The 15178-nt window shown below is 39.3% G+C and overlaps 1 protein-coding gene across 4 annotated transcripts in view; it reads right to left on the bottom strand.

Annotated features, from left to right (window-relative positions):
• The window catches only part of grm3 (glutamate receptor, metabotropic 3), a 38365-nt gene extending 27616 nt beyond the window's left edge, over nt 1-10749 (bottom strand). For 3 of the 4 annotated variants that reach the window (XM_042410548.1, XM_042410545.1, XM_042410546.1), the window contains exons 1-3: nt 10585-10749; nt 5853-5969; nt 160-219 (exon numbers count right to left, since the gene is read on the bottom strand). The gene's annotated coding sequence lies outside the window, so the exon portion shown is untranslated. Of the gene's footprint in view, nt 1-159; nt 220-5105; nt 5190-5852; nt 5970-10584 lie in introns of those variants that run through there. The other variant, XM_042410547.1, reaches the window with a different exon arrangement.
• Nucleotides 10750-15178: the final 4429 nt, after the last annotated feature.

Below are 15178 nucleotides of genomic sequence, written 5' to 3' on the forward strand. Positions count from 1 at the left end.
AATAGTTAGAAACAGTATATAACCACCTGTAAAACTAGCTAGCATAAAGCCTTATATTGAACAGACGGATATGAGAGTGATTCTCCCAGTTAATTCAGTAATGAACAACATATTTACTTATTACATACACGTACATCATAAAGGCATTAAATGTCTCACCTGAATAAAGAAGAATAAGAGCAGATGGCAGCTGGCACATGACAACATCACCACAGACACCTATCAAAGAGAGATGGGGGACATACATAAGGTGAGTAAACAACAACCTTACTGTCAATAGAAGGAGAAAAGAGAATATCAGATAGAGGAGCTGGCTGAATAGTGACCCTTCTCCCTGGGAGCTTTGATGCAGAGTAACATCTGACGGACAACCCCATTTCACCTCTGACCCTGTTCAAGTCAGTGAGTAGGCTGCATACACACCACCGCACACCTCTTTTGCTTCTCGTGTTTCATCCTCTGTTTCCTCCATGGCATCACCCCTGCATCTTTCTTTCCTCCTCTCCTCTCCTGCCCTCCTCTCCACTCCCTCCCCCACCCTCTCCTTTTGCTGGTGCTCCACTCTCCCCATTTATTTCCACCTCCCTTACACCCTCCGCAGACCTCACTCTCCCCCTAACAGGCAGGGCTGCTGTGGATGACACGTATCCAGCTGAGAGCAGCCATGCAGGGTCGATGGACCGAAGTACACTGAGAGGAGAGCCCCACAACCCGGCCCTGTGTGTGTGTGTGTGTGTGTATGTGTGTGTGTGGCGTGCATGTGTGTATGTGTCTGTTTTCTTTCCTCTGTGTGTGTTCATGTGTATGTGTGTGCTTGTTTATCTGTCTATTGTGCAGATCACAGAACCCACGGCTGCACCAGTGACGTGAATCTCACAGTATGGGGAATCGCTCTATGTGCATGTGTGTGAGTTCTGTCTTTTCTTTTTATTCGTTAGAGATACAGAGGGGAGTGAGGTATCAGAAGCTTTGTTATTATGGAGCAAAATAAACCTCAGACCCCTTTATTAGACCTGCACATTGTCAGAGGTTTATCAATTAATTTATCCAATTGCTTTCCATCTCTCTCTCATTCTGTCTCTCCCTCTCTTTTTTAATGTTTAAGGACAAATAAGTACAGTGCTACTCATTAGTGCGGAGGAAATATGAACTTGCGGGAGACAGCATGTGTGTAGTCCTTTTTAAAATGTGTGAAATTTTTTTATTTTTGACCATCACATAACTATTACATGTGTGTGTGTATGTATGTATGTATGTGTATAGACATGGTGTCCCAGACTTCTGACAGTCTAACGGGTGCAATGGGCTGTGACCATTAATTATTTACGAAGTGCGTTTTAGGCAGGAAAGACTGATGATCCATGAATAGGAAAAAAAATATCACAAAAAACAAAAGTGACATGATGCACACCCCTCTACCTATTTAAAGCAGGCACACTGGTCTACATGGTTAAAAAAAACAACAACAACAAAACTCGCACAGGTTCTGTCCATTCAGCATAAACAGATTTAATAAAATCTAGTTTCACACAAGAATTTAGTTAATGTTTGTGACGAGCTCTTTGCCACCTAATGACTTCTGACAGTGTGTAAGCACTGGAAAAAATGTGTGTAAGGTGCCGACGGCTGACTTGGGTTAAACCCCATTTATCATCATTTACCAATCAAAATCAATAGGCAGGTACTCTGATCTCAGATGACTATTGATGTTCCGTTAACAGTCAAATAGAAAACAGCCTGTTCCTGTATTGATTAATCAGTCCATTTCGTGACCTGCATTAGGTTCAAAGGTTAAAGACCGTATCATGTTAGAAACATAGAAATGGATTTCCTGGACCTGACAGACAGCTGAAATTGAAAAGATTCAACCGTACAATCCATTGATCTTTGCTTAATAAAAGAACTGCAGTTCCACATTTTAAAAGTGTGTAATCCTCATGCTATTATAGATAAAGAAGTACATTTGTAATGAAAATTGGATTAACCCATACAAGAACTGCTGTGCTTCAGGGGCACACAGACTAGACGATGCTCTCATGTGCAGTGGGTACTCCAAAAGGATTCTCCACTAAAAGAGCTTTTAACCTACAAGCACCACACAAAGTCTGCAGTGGGAGCACTCAACATCGTGGAGCACATTTCACTACTGAATCTCCAAAAATGGTGTAGAAAATGAGGGCTATTAATTAACTCTGAGATTGATATAATTGAGAGAAAATGAACTGATAATTTTGCTAATTATGTCATTATTTAAGTAATTTTTTAATGAAAGAAAAATATAATGCTGAGTCCAGCTTCTATAAAACTAATTTAAAACTAATTTAATGCTTTTCTATGTTTTATATCACTGTAACTTTAATATTTTTGGGTTTTCGAAACAAGTAAATGTTGCCTCTGTGGGCTCTGGTAAATTGTGATTTTGGCATTTTTGAGATATTTTATAGACCAAATGATTAACTGATTAACCTTAAAAAAATGTCTAATAATCTAGAGTGAAAGTAATTTTAGGTCCCAGCCCTTGATGTATCTGATCTATGTCTTCTCATTCAGTTTCAGTCACTTGTTGTCTTCATAGTCTTCTCTGTGTTATCCCTGACTTTTGGTGGCCCACAATTCATGTGACATGGCATGATTAAAAATGACTGTTCAGCCTAAAAACAGACCAGGATTGGGAAATGTGTGAAAGCATTCATCAGATCAGCATTTCATCACTGCAGAGGGCGACAGGCCTGTCAGAAGGAGAATTACCCCTCTGTGGATGGCATCTATCAACTTAACTGTCATGTAATGACCCTGGGAGTCATCATGGAGCATCAGTCAACCTCGCCATAGCACGGGTGCTGCTGCATCCTACTTAATTCATGTTCACACCCCGCCAGTCGGTCGTCACCGCAGTCGATACATAAGGTGTACAGCGCGTTACAATGGACAGGTAGAGAGTAATGGTGGGCACTGACCACAGTATGCCTCACACAGTTAGAAGAATACATATAATTGGTTTGGAGAAAGACACAAGCCTCTTAGGTTGAATAATGTGTGGAAACCAATTACTGTAGTCATTCCTGATTAATTGTTCAGAATTCAAAAGTTGTACTTAGTTTCTGATTTGCTCTCCTGCATTAGGTCTGGATTTGTCTTCATCATAATTGGAAGACATTGCATAGCATATTTAAAAAAAAAAAAAAAATGACAGTATAGGTCTAAAAATTCAGGCTGGCAAAAATGACCTATAGTTACGTTAATGCCATCTAGCAGACGTAGTAATTATGACCCGGGGAAGTGACGCAGTTCACATGATGTCAGTATAAGGTGACTTGATAAGATGACTTTGTCTTATTAGGAGAAGGAGGAGACCACTGTTTGCCTCCTGTATCCAACCATGAGTGTCATGTTTCCAACTGAGTGGAGACATTTAAAAAATAAAAAATTGTAGCGTTGTGGCGTTTACTGTTGCCATGATGATGAAGGTTACGTAAATTTAAGGAAGTATAAACCGTGATTCAGGTGATCATTTTAACCAAAGCCATGATCTTTACCTAACCTGAACCAAGTGGTTTGTGGGCCTAAACCTAACCAGACATTAACCACAGTGTTGTCACATCATAAAACATCATTATTTTTTAACAGGGATTTGTAACGGTTTTGGAAAGTAGCATATTACGATCCTATGGGTTGTTTGGGGTGCACTGCAACGTAAACATAGGTCATTTTTTGCCAGCTGAATTTTAGACCTATGCTGTTGTTTAATTATGAGGATGTGTCTTGTCATTTATTGTCTGTTGCCTTGTACAGTATAGTGTATATCTCAAAATCATAAGTGCTGAGACATCATGATATTTCTCACAGTTGGACAATGTTTTGAGCAAATATGTGTATGCACACAAGTTGTAGAGCATATTTTTAAGCATCCAATGTTGTTTATTATTCATGGCTCCTTCTTTTTATGATCATACTGTAGTTCAATGGTTGTCAGTGTTATAAAAATTGACTGAAACAATTAAAAGCTGTCCTACTGCTCTCTCTCAAACCTTTTCAGTTTTATGTCTGCATATATTGCTTTTGCTTTGCAGAAACCTAAACATTTCAGGAACATAGCAAGATTGATACTTGCACACATTATATTGATGCTTATAATCTTTAGGCATTCAGTTTGATCATGTGATAATTGATTGATAAATATTTGCCTAAATATTCTAAGTGAGAAGAAAATACAGTCTCAGTTTTACATTTAATAATGAAAATATCGTGCAGTAAAATTCTAAAAATATAATCCAAACTAGTAATACACATTTGCAGGATGCGGAGGATACACATTACAATTTATTGATTTTTCGCAGTGACATTCACAGCTCACATGTAGGCTACAGTGATTCCCAGGTGTGTGGCAGATGCACACACAGCAGTGAACAAGGAAAAGCTGTGTGGTTGGGTTGACAGGGTTTGAGCTTTGCATTAGGAGTGAATTTCTGTGGGATGTTACTGTGCCTGAAACAATATGAGAGAAGGATTGACACAGTTAATGTGCCTGTAATGTAATTATGACTTAAGTAAAAGGCTATTTAATCATCGAAAGATATTTTAATATTATCAGTTTATTTTAAATGCACGGATACCTTGTTTCTTTTATGTTGTAGTGTTTGTGGTAATGATTTGTTTTGTATTCTGAAAGTGAATTTCAACTGCCAGAAAGCTTTATGTACAGTATATGGTATGATGCACAAATAAATTAATATAATCATGTAAAAATAATTTCAATTGGTAAAACATTTTGACATGTTATATGTGATGTTTCTTGGGCCGGGAACAACAGAAGAACACCCTAGCCTTTCATTTTTGTCTTATATCACATGTACACTCACACTCAAACTCCATCACCACCATCACCAACGCACTAGAACTTGCATGTGTAGATTCATGTTGTTGTATAGATTGCTTATATCAAACATTGACCCAATTTTGCATCTTTTGGTCTGATTATTACCATGGTGAGCTGACAAAAATTAGAATAATTAGCTGTCATCTCAACTGTTGCGCCAAGACAGTTAAAACTGTCATCAAACTTTAACAGACTTAAACAAAACCTGGAAGTATTGCAGCTTATTTACCTGCACTCTGAAACTTCCAGGATGGCACTTTGTATTGATAGTAGCCACTGCATGACGAGTAAGGCACCTAAAACACACACACACACACACACACCACACACACACACACACACACACACACACACACACACACACACACACACACACACACACACACACACACACACACACACACACACACACACACACTGCTTCCCTCCTCAAGCTCATAATTTATTAAAGAGTCTGATCTCTCTCTGAGACACACCATTCACAGCTGTACATCCCACTGCCCTTTCACTGCCTCATCCCCTGAGTGTATGTATGTGTGTGAATGTCTGTGCATGTAGAGAAGAGGGTATGTCAGTGGTGAAAGGTGTATGTGTGTGCTGGTACGTGTGTGTGTGTGTGTGTGAATCAGTGTGTGTTGTGCCTGTTGTTGCTGATGAGAGGTGAGCTGTGGGAAGCAGCAGTGATTTGCAGACACTTTTCCTGTTTCTTCACCAGAGCATAACAGTGTAGGAAACATGTGAAGCAGAGCAACAGTAGTATTGAAAAAAACCCCAAAACATGAAAAGCCAAGAACATCAGGAGGTATTGAGGATTTGTGAACTAGCCTGGCCCCTTAACATGAGTCCTAGTTTCTGCATTAATGTAACTGGCCATTTTAAAATTGGTCTTAACACAAATTTGGTATGATTGCTTATTTATATATTTTTTTTGGTTCAATAGTTGAATGAAACCAGACACTAATTTTGAGTTACCTACCTTTGTTTTTATTCGTTTTTTACACTCCGCTTGGCTCTACTGGGATTAGATCCCATGTTTTCATCCCCTTGTGTGATTCCAGATGTGGTGTACTTCACCCCTCCACTGTCTTCAGCGCTGATGAACACATGAAACCAAAGAGAGAAAGATCAGACTGAAGGATGAAAATGTACCATTCATAGATCTTACAGTCTTTATAGCACTTTCCCATATGATATATATTGACTGGTGATACAGCCGATAAGAACATCTTTCATGTGGGAACGGAGCAGTTTAATAAATGAATGTCTATCTTTGGTGAAGCCATGCAACCAAAGAGAGAGGTCGTTTCAATGTTAGTTTTACTGGCCCTGCTAAAACAGCAACTTATCTTACACCTTAAGGCTGTAAATAAACCACATGTTGCATTTAAAGTCTTTATTGTTTTTGTTCATTTCTACACCAAGTTTACTTTTTTAAAATATACTTCCACCCACTAATTTGTAATTTGTAAATAATGATCAGACTATTGACTAAATTAGGTTACATTTGTATAATACATTCAGTGTGACCATTCTAAGCATATAAAATCCATCTGATGTGTTGTGTTTTTTTCATTTATGCTTTGCATTTTAATACAAAGGACAGCTTACAAAGACTTGAATCAATAAGGTTAAAAATGATTTCATCTTCCTCTTCAGTACCATGGACAGCAACATTAAGAAACTCTTACATGCTCTTTTTGGAGAGAACTATGGAGCTTTAAAAGTAGAGAAACACTTACAAAACATTGTTAAACTCTAAGATTGATTATCATTGTGAAACAGTGTCCAGAACCACCTTGACTCTGTGTCAGCGCCCAACTGTTTAACCTGAGCGCTGCAGTTCATTTACAATAAATTAACTGCTTTTGTGTTTTTGTGTCTTTCCTCCGTTGTAGCAAAAAGAGTTTCACTAAACATTTTAAAATATTTACTAAATGCTCTTGCAAAACATCAAATGCTCAACAAATTTTCAATATATATTCAACAAATAAATTATCATCAATAATTTGTTATTACTGATTTATGAATTCCTTGTTTACCAAGTGCTTATGAATACTGATTCATTTACCAGCATATTTAGACACTTGAATTTGAATAGATACTAAACAACAGTATTCAGAGCACACCGCCACCAGGATAACTTGACTGAAGGCAACACACACTCATTTTCTGCACACAAAAAGTCATGCCATCTAAATAATTTAAATGATACAGATTCTTCATAGTGGCTTTAAGTTAAGTACACGTTGCAATCTACTTTTCAGGACCTTTCAGTATATTACTGTATAGTACTACATGAAATACACCGTGTAAATGAATACTGCAAGAAAGTAACACTTAAATTACACTTTCACAAGTGACAACACTAACACATTCTTTAAACCATAAGCATAGTTGAGATATCCTCAAAAACAACAATACTTCATGTGCCACAGTGAAGTGCAAGTCTAAAAGTACTTTTCAGAAAATGAATTCTTAAAATACACTGAGTAAAAATTAAATATTAAAAAGTATTACTTAGGACTGGCAAATTATACATCACAGTTACATGAAAGCACATTCATTGAGAATCAAAAACACATTACAATCTACAGGGTTATGGTGATAAGATGCTAAAAGTATACTTTCATTATGAAAGCATGTTTTCACCTGAGTGATTCTGCCGTCATTACAGGGTGACAACGAGACCATAGTTTTCTGTGTGTCATTAAGTTGGTACTTACAAATCTTCTGGTCCACTACACTGTTTTATCTGGATGATATTGTATTGTACAGATCCTTTAATGGCCATTCCACATTCTTATCGGAGGTATAGTATGCTCTGAGAGGCTGCATAAAAAGTAATCTCCTAAACTTCCAGCTGCTGCAGAATTCTATACTATAAAACACTTCCAGGGATGGACTCTCCTCAGATTAAGACCACACCCAATAAAAGCCAAATTGGTGTGAGATTTTGCAGGGGTCCACTCAAACCAATGATATACTATTACTATAGAAGCAGAGAAATAGATTATGTGAGGTGTGGTGTCAGACATTTCTATGGATATGTTGTTGTTTGTGTCACTATTAGAATCCACAGTGCCACATGTGCTCCATGAAGGACTGAACAACAAACTTTTGATAGGTACTCTTCAAGCTTATAGGGGCTGAGAGTTTGATAGTCACAGTATCACTTTAATGGCTTTGCTGAGAGAACTGCCTTACACATAAACATGTTGACTTTATTTTCTTTAACTCTGTGCCTAGGATTTAAATCTGAGCGCTGTGTGGTCAATAAGACATTGTTAAATTTACCAGGCAGCTGTGTGATGTTGAAACAGACATCCACTTTTCTGATTGGACAAAGCCTTCCAGTTGAAGTTGACTGATTTATCAAACACCTGGCTACACTCAAACAGATTAAACAGCTAAAATCAATCACAAGAAACTATCGGGAAAATCATTGAGCCATGATTCTGCAACCAGCATTGGTTATATTTTCAAACTCTATGTCATACACTCAAATCCACACATAACTCCCCTGACAATTCACATATCTAATAAAACTAGAATAAATCAGTGCTGGAGCAGTGTGCTAGTACACTGCTAAGTGTGAGGTTCTGTACTGCATGCAGTCCAGAGAGTAGTGCTGCGTGGAAGCTACAAGGCCATTTGTACACACACATACACACACAAATGCTTGCATACACATAAAGGTGCCCAAACACAAGCTCATGTAAGCACATTTACCAGCACAAAAATGCTGAAACTCAAGGCCAAATCCATTCATTGACAGACAATCGTCCCCTGACTCGCACATAGATACGCATTCTTCAAACACACATGTGCATACACAAACACATCTAAACATGTAAGCATGTCTTTAAGGTTTAACAAGGCCACCCAGTGCCCACCCACACACAACGACTGCCTCCTACACCATGTTTGACCCTCCAATACACACACGCAAGCGCACATACGCTCACTGAATTACAAACTGCGTGAATGAACACATATATGAAATTACACTGAATGACACAACACACAAACACAGCTGCACTGTATCAATAAAGAAAACACTCCAACATACAGAGATTTCAAATTTTTAAAAAAATATAATAAACATGTGCACGCGCACACTCACACATACACACACACACACACACAGACACACACACACACTGAGACATGCAACATGTTGACCCCACCCCTAAAGAAAATCATGCAAATTCTGCATTCATTCATGCTTTTATTCATTACTACCCACAACAAATTATGATAATAATTATTTCTATTATTATCATTTGTATGTCTGCTATTGAACCAAATCTCTCATATATTTAGCGGTACAGGCACTACCCACCCCCTCCTCTGAGTAACTGTTTATTCTTTCACTCCCCCTCTAATAGAGCACATAAAGAACAAGAGTGAATTAAAAATTCTCATTACTCTTGCTGTAGTTATCTTCTGATGTTGATATTGAAACTGCAATACAGTTCTAGTCATAGTAAGTAATTATCATAGAAGATAATTTGCAAAATCTTGTAACATATAATTCTAGTTATTTTCATTGCAACTACTCCAGTAAAACAGGAACATTGTTGTCAGCTGTATGCCATTTTAGTTGAGCTTTACCTTTTTATCTGGGAAAAAGGAAGGTGGATCAACACCAAGTCAAAGTGTCTCAGTAGTGTGAGATATGGTGTCTGAAAAAGCCCACCAGAAGTGTGGATAAAAAAGCATGTCAGTTTGATCATCAAGTGAAGATACTATCACACTAAATATACAGTTAAAACTAAATGCATCAATATAAATAATGATTTGTTTTTATTAAGAAATAACCAACACTATGAGGAAACAGCAAGGTCACTATAATCTGGTGAATGTTCAAGACACACCTCCTCTGCACGAAAATCAGCCCATGGGCCTTGAATTTTTTAATTTAAATGTGTTATTTGGACTTGGAGTTCGGGGTAAAATAATTTTGGGGGAGAACAGATGTGCAGAAATATTTTCACCCATTGACTAAGAGCTGTGTCTATCCCGCCTTTAAGCTCGACAGGGGAAAATAAGAAACTGACAGGTGCATCAAGAAGACTGTATAGTCTAAATGCGTAACATCTGATGTGGATTTTTAGACATTTTGGTTCTCCTGCACCTTTAGTACTCGTCCATGCGCCTCTCCTCTGGCGCAAGTTGTGGAGTGGCTGTTTAGAGGCAAACGGAAAGTCAGTGCATTGATAAACAGTGACCAGATCCGGTTATCAGATCCACCTGTATGCCTGTTTCCAAAGACGCACCACCCGCCCAATTCCCGGGAACCTGAAAGCTGCGGGACATGCCTTGGTGCGGTCTGTCTGAACCCAAATAACTTCTCAACGCAGCGTAAAATACGCAACTGCAGATACTCATTGTTTCACATTCTGTATCTTTATCATGCATCTGCTGCAGAGATTAGCTACCAGGGCTTTTCTTCTGTATCTCAACCCGCGATCAGTAGGAGCATCTGATAGAAAAAAAATACACAGCAACCACGTTTATGCAGTACAATTGGGTGTTTAAATCCTGCGCAAAGTTCAAAGCAAATTGCTCCCTACCGTAAGATTGGCTGACGTGCGCTCGAACGGTCCCGGACTGACAATTTTTCACTGCACTCTGTCGCCTAAACCCGTAATCTAAGACTGCAACACATTTACACACCAGTAAGAAATATGTTTTATTTGACCTACCTTGACGTCTTGGATCCTTCAAAGGTTGCGCACAAATTTTAAGCTGCTGGAAGTTTGACTTAGTCTACTCCTGATCCCTCGGAGGAGTCGCACTGAGAGAGAGGATGGGCGCCACTGCTCTGCGCGCCAGCTCTGTGGATGTGTGTGTGTGTGTGTGTATGCATGTGTATGTGTTTATGTGTGTGTGTGTGTGTGAGCGCGCGCGTGTAAGAGAGCGAGAGAGAGAGAGAGAGAGAGAGAGAGAGAGAGAGAGAGAGAGAGAGAGAGAGAGAGAGAGAGAGATGGGGAGGGAAACAACAGACGTGGAGAGCTGTAGCCCCTTGCCAAAGGATGCTTCAGTCTCCTAGCAACAACAATCGATCTGGCAAGGAGACATTTTTATTGGATAAAAAGAAAACTTAGCCATTCACCCCCCTTAGCACATGTTTACCACTCAGAACAACAACTCTAGCCTCACTGAGTGAAGAGAGAGAGAGAGAGAGACAGAGAGAGAGAGAGAGAAAGAGAGAGGGAGAGAGAGAGGGAGAAATGCTCCCAGATGAATGTTTTACATGTGTGTTTGAGGTGCAGAATGACGTACAGAATTAATCTACATCCGTCTGTCCTTGCAACCCCAATCAAAAATATATAGAGAAATACAGAGAATTTCACATGCCGTTTTTTCATGCAAGCTGCATCAGTCTTTTAACACATTATTACACTCTATGATGTCTGAAACAGCTCTAAACATGCTGTCCATGCTTTATCTTCTTCATGAAAAACCTGGCAATGCCTTCATGGTTGTATGTTAGATATGTAGCTCATCCAAACCTAAACACCCTCACAAATGTGACTGAAAGTGTAAGTCTAAAGCATATCATATATCACAGTAACGTGATGCATGATACACACACACACTCAGGTGTCTGCATGTTTCCTATTTTTCTGTCAGAAACAGTGGCACTCAGTGGTGTCTGTGTGTGTTTGTGTAAAGTGCGTGTGCATGTACACAAGCATCTGTGCATCTGTACTTGTTTGTATGATTATGCACATGGAGTCATTAGAATGCAAGTATGCAAGTGTGCAGCTCCTATTGAACAGAAAATCCTCTTCACGCATGATTGAGTCACAGAGCGTCCTCGCTCTGCTCAACACAAATGCACACACTAATACACACTGCAAACACACACACACACACACACACACACACACACACACACACACACACACAGCCACTCAGTCTAGAGGAGGCCTGATTTCTGTATTGTAAAGTTAGTCAAGTGCATAGAGATACACTGTCTGAGGGCTTGCTTAAAGCAGTTTTTGATTGCAACTACAGGCCACAGCATGTTGTTTTGCCTGTTTTATATGCAGATGCATGATGACAGGATCCTGAAGTTTCTGACAAGCTCATGTGCTTTCCATGTATGTACTGTGTCACACCATATGGTATAAGAAAACTGTCTCTGAGGATAAGCTTTGGATGGGCAGAGATTGATTACTTGACTGAAGAAGTAAGAGCATCCACTTCACACTTCTGTGACACACATGCATGCATGAGCATGAGGTGGGAAGTGCACACACACACACACACACACACACACACACACACACACAGTAGTGCCCAGTGTCAGTCACAGCTTTCCCGGACTTCATCCCTCATCCCTGCCGTTCCAGCTCAGAGATGCTGGCTACTCTAATAAAGGCCTCATTGTCTGCATGGCATGCATATATGCAGAAAGCCCAGAAAGCCAGCTTTGTCCCATAAGGGTCCCTCAGCGAGAGAGCTTTGTGCCCGGCCTTTCCCCATAGACCGAAAAAAGAAAGAAAGAAAGAAAGAAAGAGAGAAAGAAAGAAAGAAAGAAAGGAAGAAAGAAAGAAAGAAAGAAAGAAAGAAAGAAAAACTGATGTGATAGACGATAAATATGAAGCACACTATATGAAACAGTCCACACTCATGAGGCCACATGCATGTGTGTTCGGAAAAGCTAGAGTGCAGGAATTTCACGTTTTGCCTCATCATGGTGAACTGCTCCAACTCATGCAGCAGGAAGTGGGTCCCCTGGGATTATGTTTCCTTCTTTGATTCCCCACAGATTGTTTGTGTCCCCGCGCTAATAGAATTAGCCATGCTTCATTTCCCATTGTCCTCTGTCCTGTCTTGGCCTTGTGATGGATGGAGCTTCACACAGAGGGGTGAGTGTGCTTAGAAGTGTGCCCAATGTTGGTCAGACAACGGAGCTAGTTACAACCACAAGCTTCCATTTGCTTTGGTTAGTGTGGTCACTTGTGATGTGGCCAAGTGGACAAAAGGTCTCCTAATAATGTGGACCTTTGAGCCATCATGACAATGTCACAGTTTTTGGCAATTTCTGTTTGACATATGATATGATTAAAGTGCAGCGTGTGTTGATGTGTATGTGTGTGTTTCTGACGGAGGCGACATTTAGGGCCACATTTGGTAAAAATAAACAAAAACACCTCACATCCTTGACATAGGATGGCTTGTCTAATTTGGTTTCACTGCAATTGCATTAAGCACAAGCTAAATTTGTTTAGTTGATTTTATGTGCTAAGGTTAAAGGGTTCTTAAAATATTTCCATGTGCACACGCCAGATACTGAATGCCTTTTTTAAGCCATGCAGACTGGATCACATTGCAGAAAATCCACTGGCTGCATGTATTTACATAACAGAAAGTTCCTGTTATATTCTTATAACATTCTTATATAGACAGTGGGACAGTGGGATAGACAGTGTGTCGATATTGGTCCAATAGGATCCATATAATTAATAAGCCTAGTATTTTTTGCATGACCTTTATTTTCATATATTATGAGGTTAAAGCCTGATGCTCCATAGAAGTCTATTAGTGTGTAGCTGGCAACTGAAAACAATGATTACTTTTGGAAACTAAGACACATATGAAAGCTTACCTTGCGAGGCAGCTGTATTCGTGAGATCACAACATCACGAAATCACGCAAGAATCCATCTTGTCAGGCTTCAAGTTATGCGCTTGTTATGAGCTTTAGTGGTTCAGACCAATCAGCATCCTATGAGGATTCTAATGTGATCTTGTGATCTTGTGACCCCACAAATCCAGCTGCCTCACAAAGTAAGACGGTGACAGACAGTAATAGACAGATGGTTCATCCAATCACCTGCCAAATATTTTTTGAAAGCACCTGACCTTTTCCAAACAGTTTCCAAGGACAACTTCTCAGGTGGTTCTATGTGACAAACCATCTGGTGTGTCAGGTTATACCAAAGCTGTCCTAAATGCTTTTTAGGTGCCTAACTACAAATGTGTGTGTATGTATGTGTGTGTATGTATGCATATCATATGGTTGGTAATGTTGTTTTGGGCTGTTTATGGCTCTTAACAGGGGGTTGGACTCTAATTATCCTGGTTACAGAGGCATGGCCAACAGACTGCGGGCCACACACACTTGACAGGACACGCACTGACCTGTCTCATGTTCGTCTGCTTCAACACACACACACACACACACACACACACACACACACACACACACACACTTAGACTTTCTCACAAACCTCCTGTCTGAGGTGTTTGAAATCCAAACTTTTTTTGCTGCCATGTCTGATGGACTGTTGTTACAAAAACATTTTTTTTTTCTAAGAAATGTTTTAATTTTTTTCTCTCTGTAATTATTCAATTTCAAGGCTCATTTCTTTAGGATATTGAAATAATTTTTAATCTGAGGTGAAAATTAGATTGAAAAATTATAATTATACAAAAATTCACAAAAAGCAATACTATTTGTAGCACAAACACGCTGTAATTTAATTTAAGGGGCTTCTCTCCTCTTTATATTACCAGAGGTGTTTTCTGAGCTTTCCCTTCCAAGAGTATCTCATTTACTTTAAACGGCACTGAACAATGTTATCTTTCAATGGGAAGCAAACACAACTTTTGGACTGATGGGAATATAAAATAATCTGGGTAAAAATCATTGCAAGCTAAAATGCTTTTTATTTGGTGAAAATGATTAAAAAAACGAAAACAATGAGTTACTTTCTAACCAAACCATACTTTATACATGTACACACACACAAACACACAGTGTACAGTATCTGATTTGGTCTCTCCTCTGAGCTATCTCACCACGACCACAATTCATTAGTAATTGACCGCAGCAGCCTCACTCATTAAACATTAACAGGCTACTAGTGAATAATTAATTAATGATATGAGGCGATCTGCAGCAGCATTCTGACAATAAGAGTGCATGGATGAGAGGAAGGAGAGGCCCAATCGATGCAATGCAAAGCAAAGGCCCTGACACATGACACATGACACAGATACACACACACACACACACACACAATCAATCACAGACACTCACTCACTCACTCACTCTCTCACTCACTCACTCACTCACTCACTCACTCACTCACTCACTCACTCAGTGGTCAAGTGTGAAACATACTATACTAATTTTAATGCTATTCTGGGCTCCGAAGCCAGAGTATTGACTTACAAGCTTGTTTTGAGCTAGATGTCGAAGAATAGTATTACCACCTTTGTGCTCCTAAGGATTGCTATCAATCTTAGTTTTAGAGCCAATGTCTGTTTTTTAGTTGGTTGA

This window comes from Thunnus maccoyii, chromosome 5 (assembly GCF_910596095.1).
Source record: "Thunnus maccoyii chromosome 5, fThuMac1.1, whole genome shotgun sequence".
NCBI classification, from domain to species: Eukaryota; Metazoa; Chordata; class Actinopteri; order Scombriformes; family Scombridae; genus Thunnus; species Thunnus maccoyii.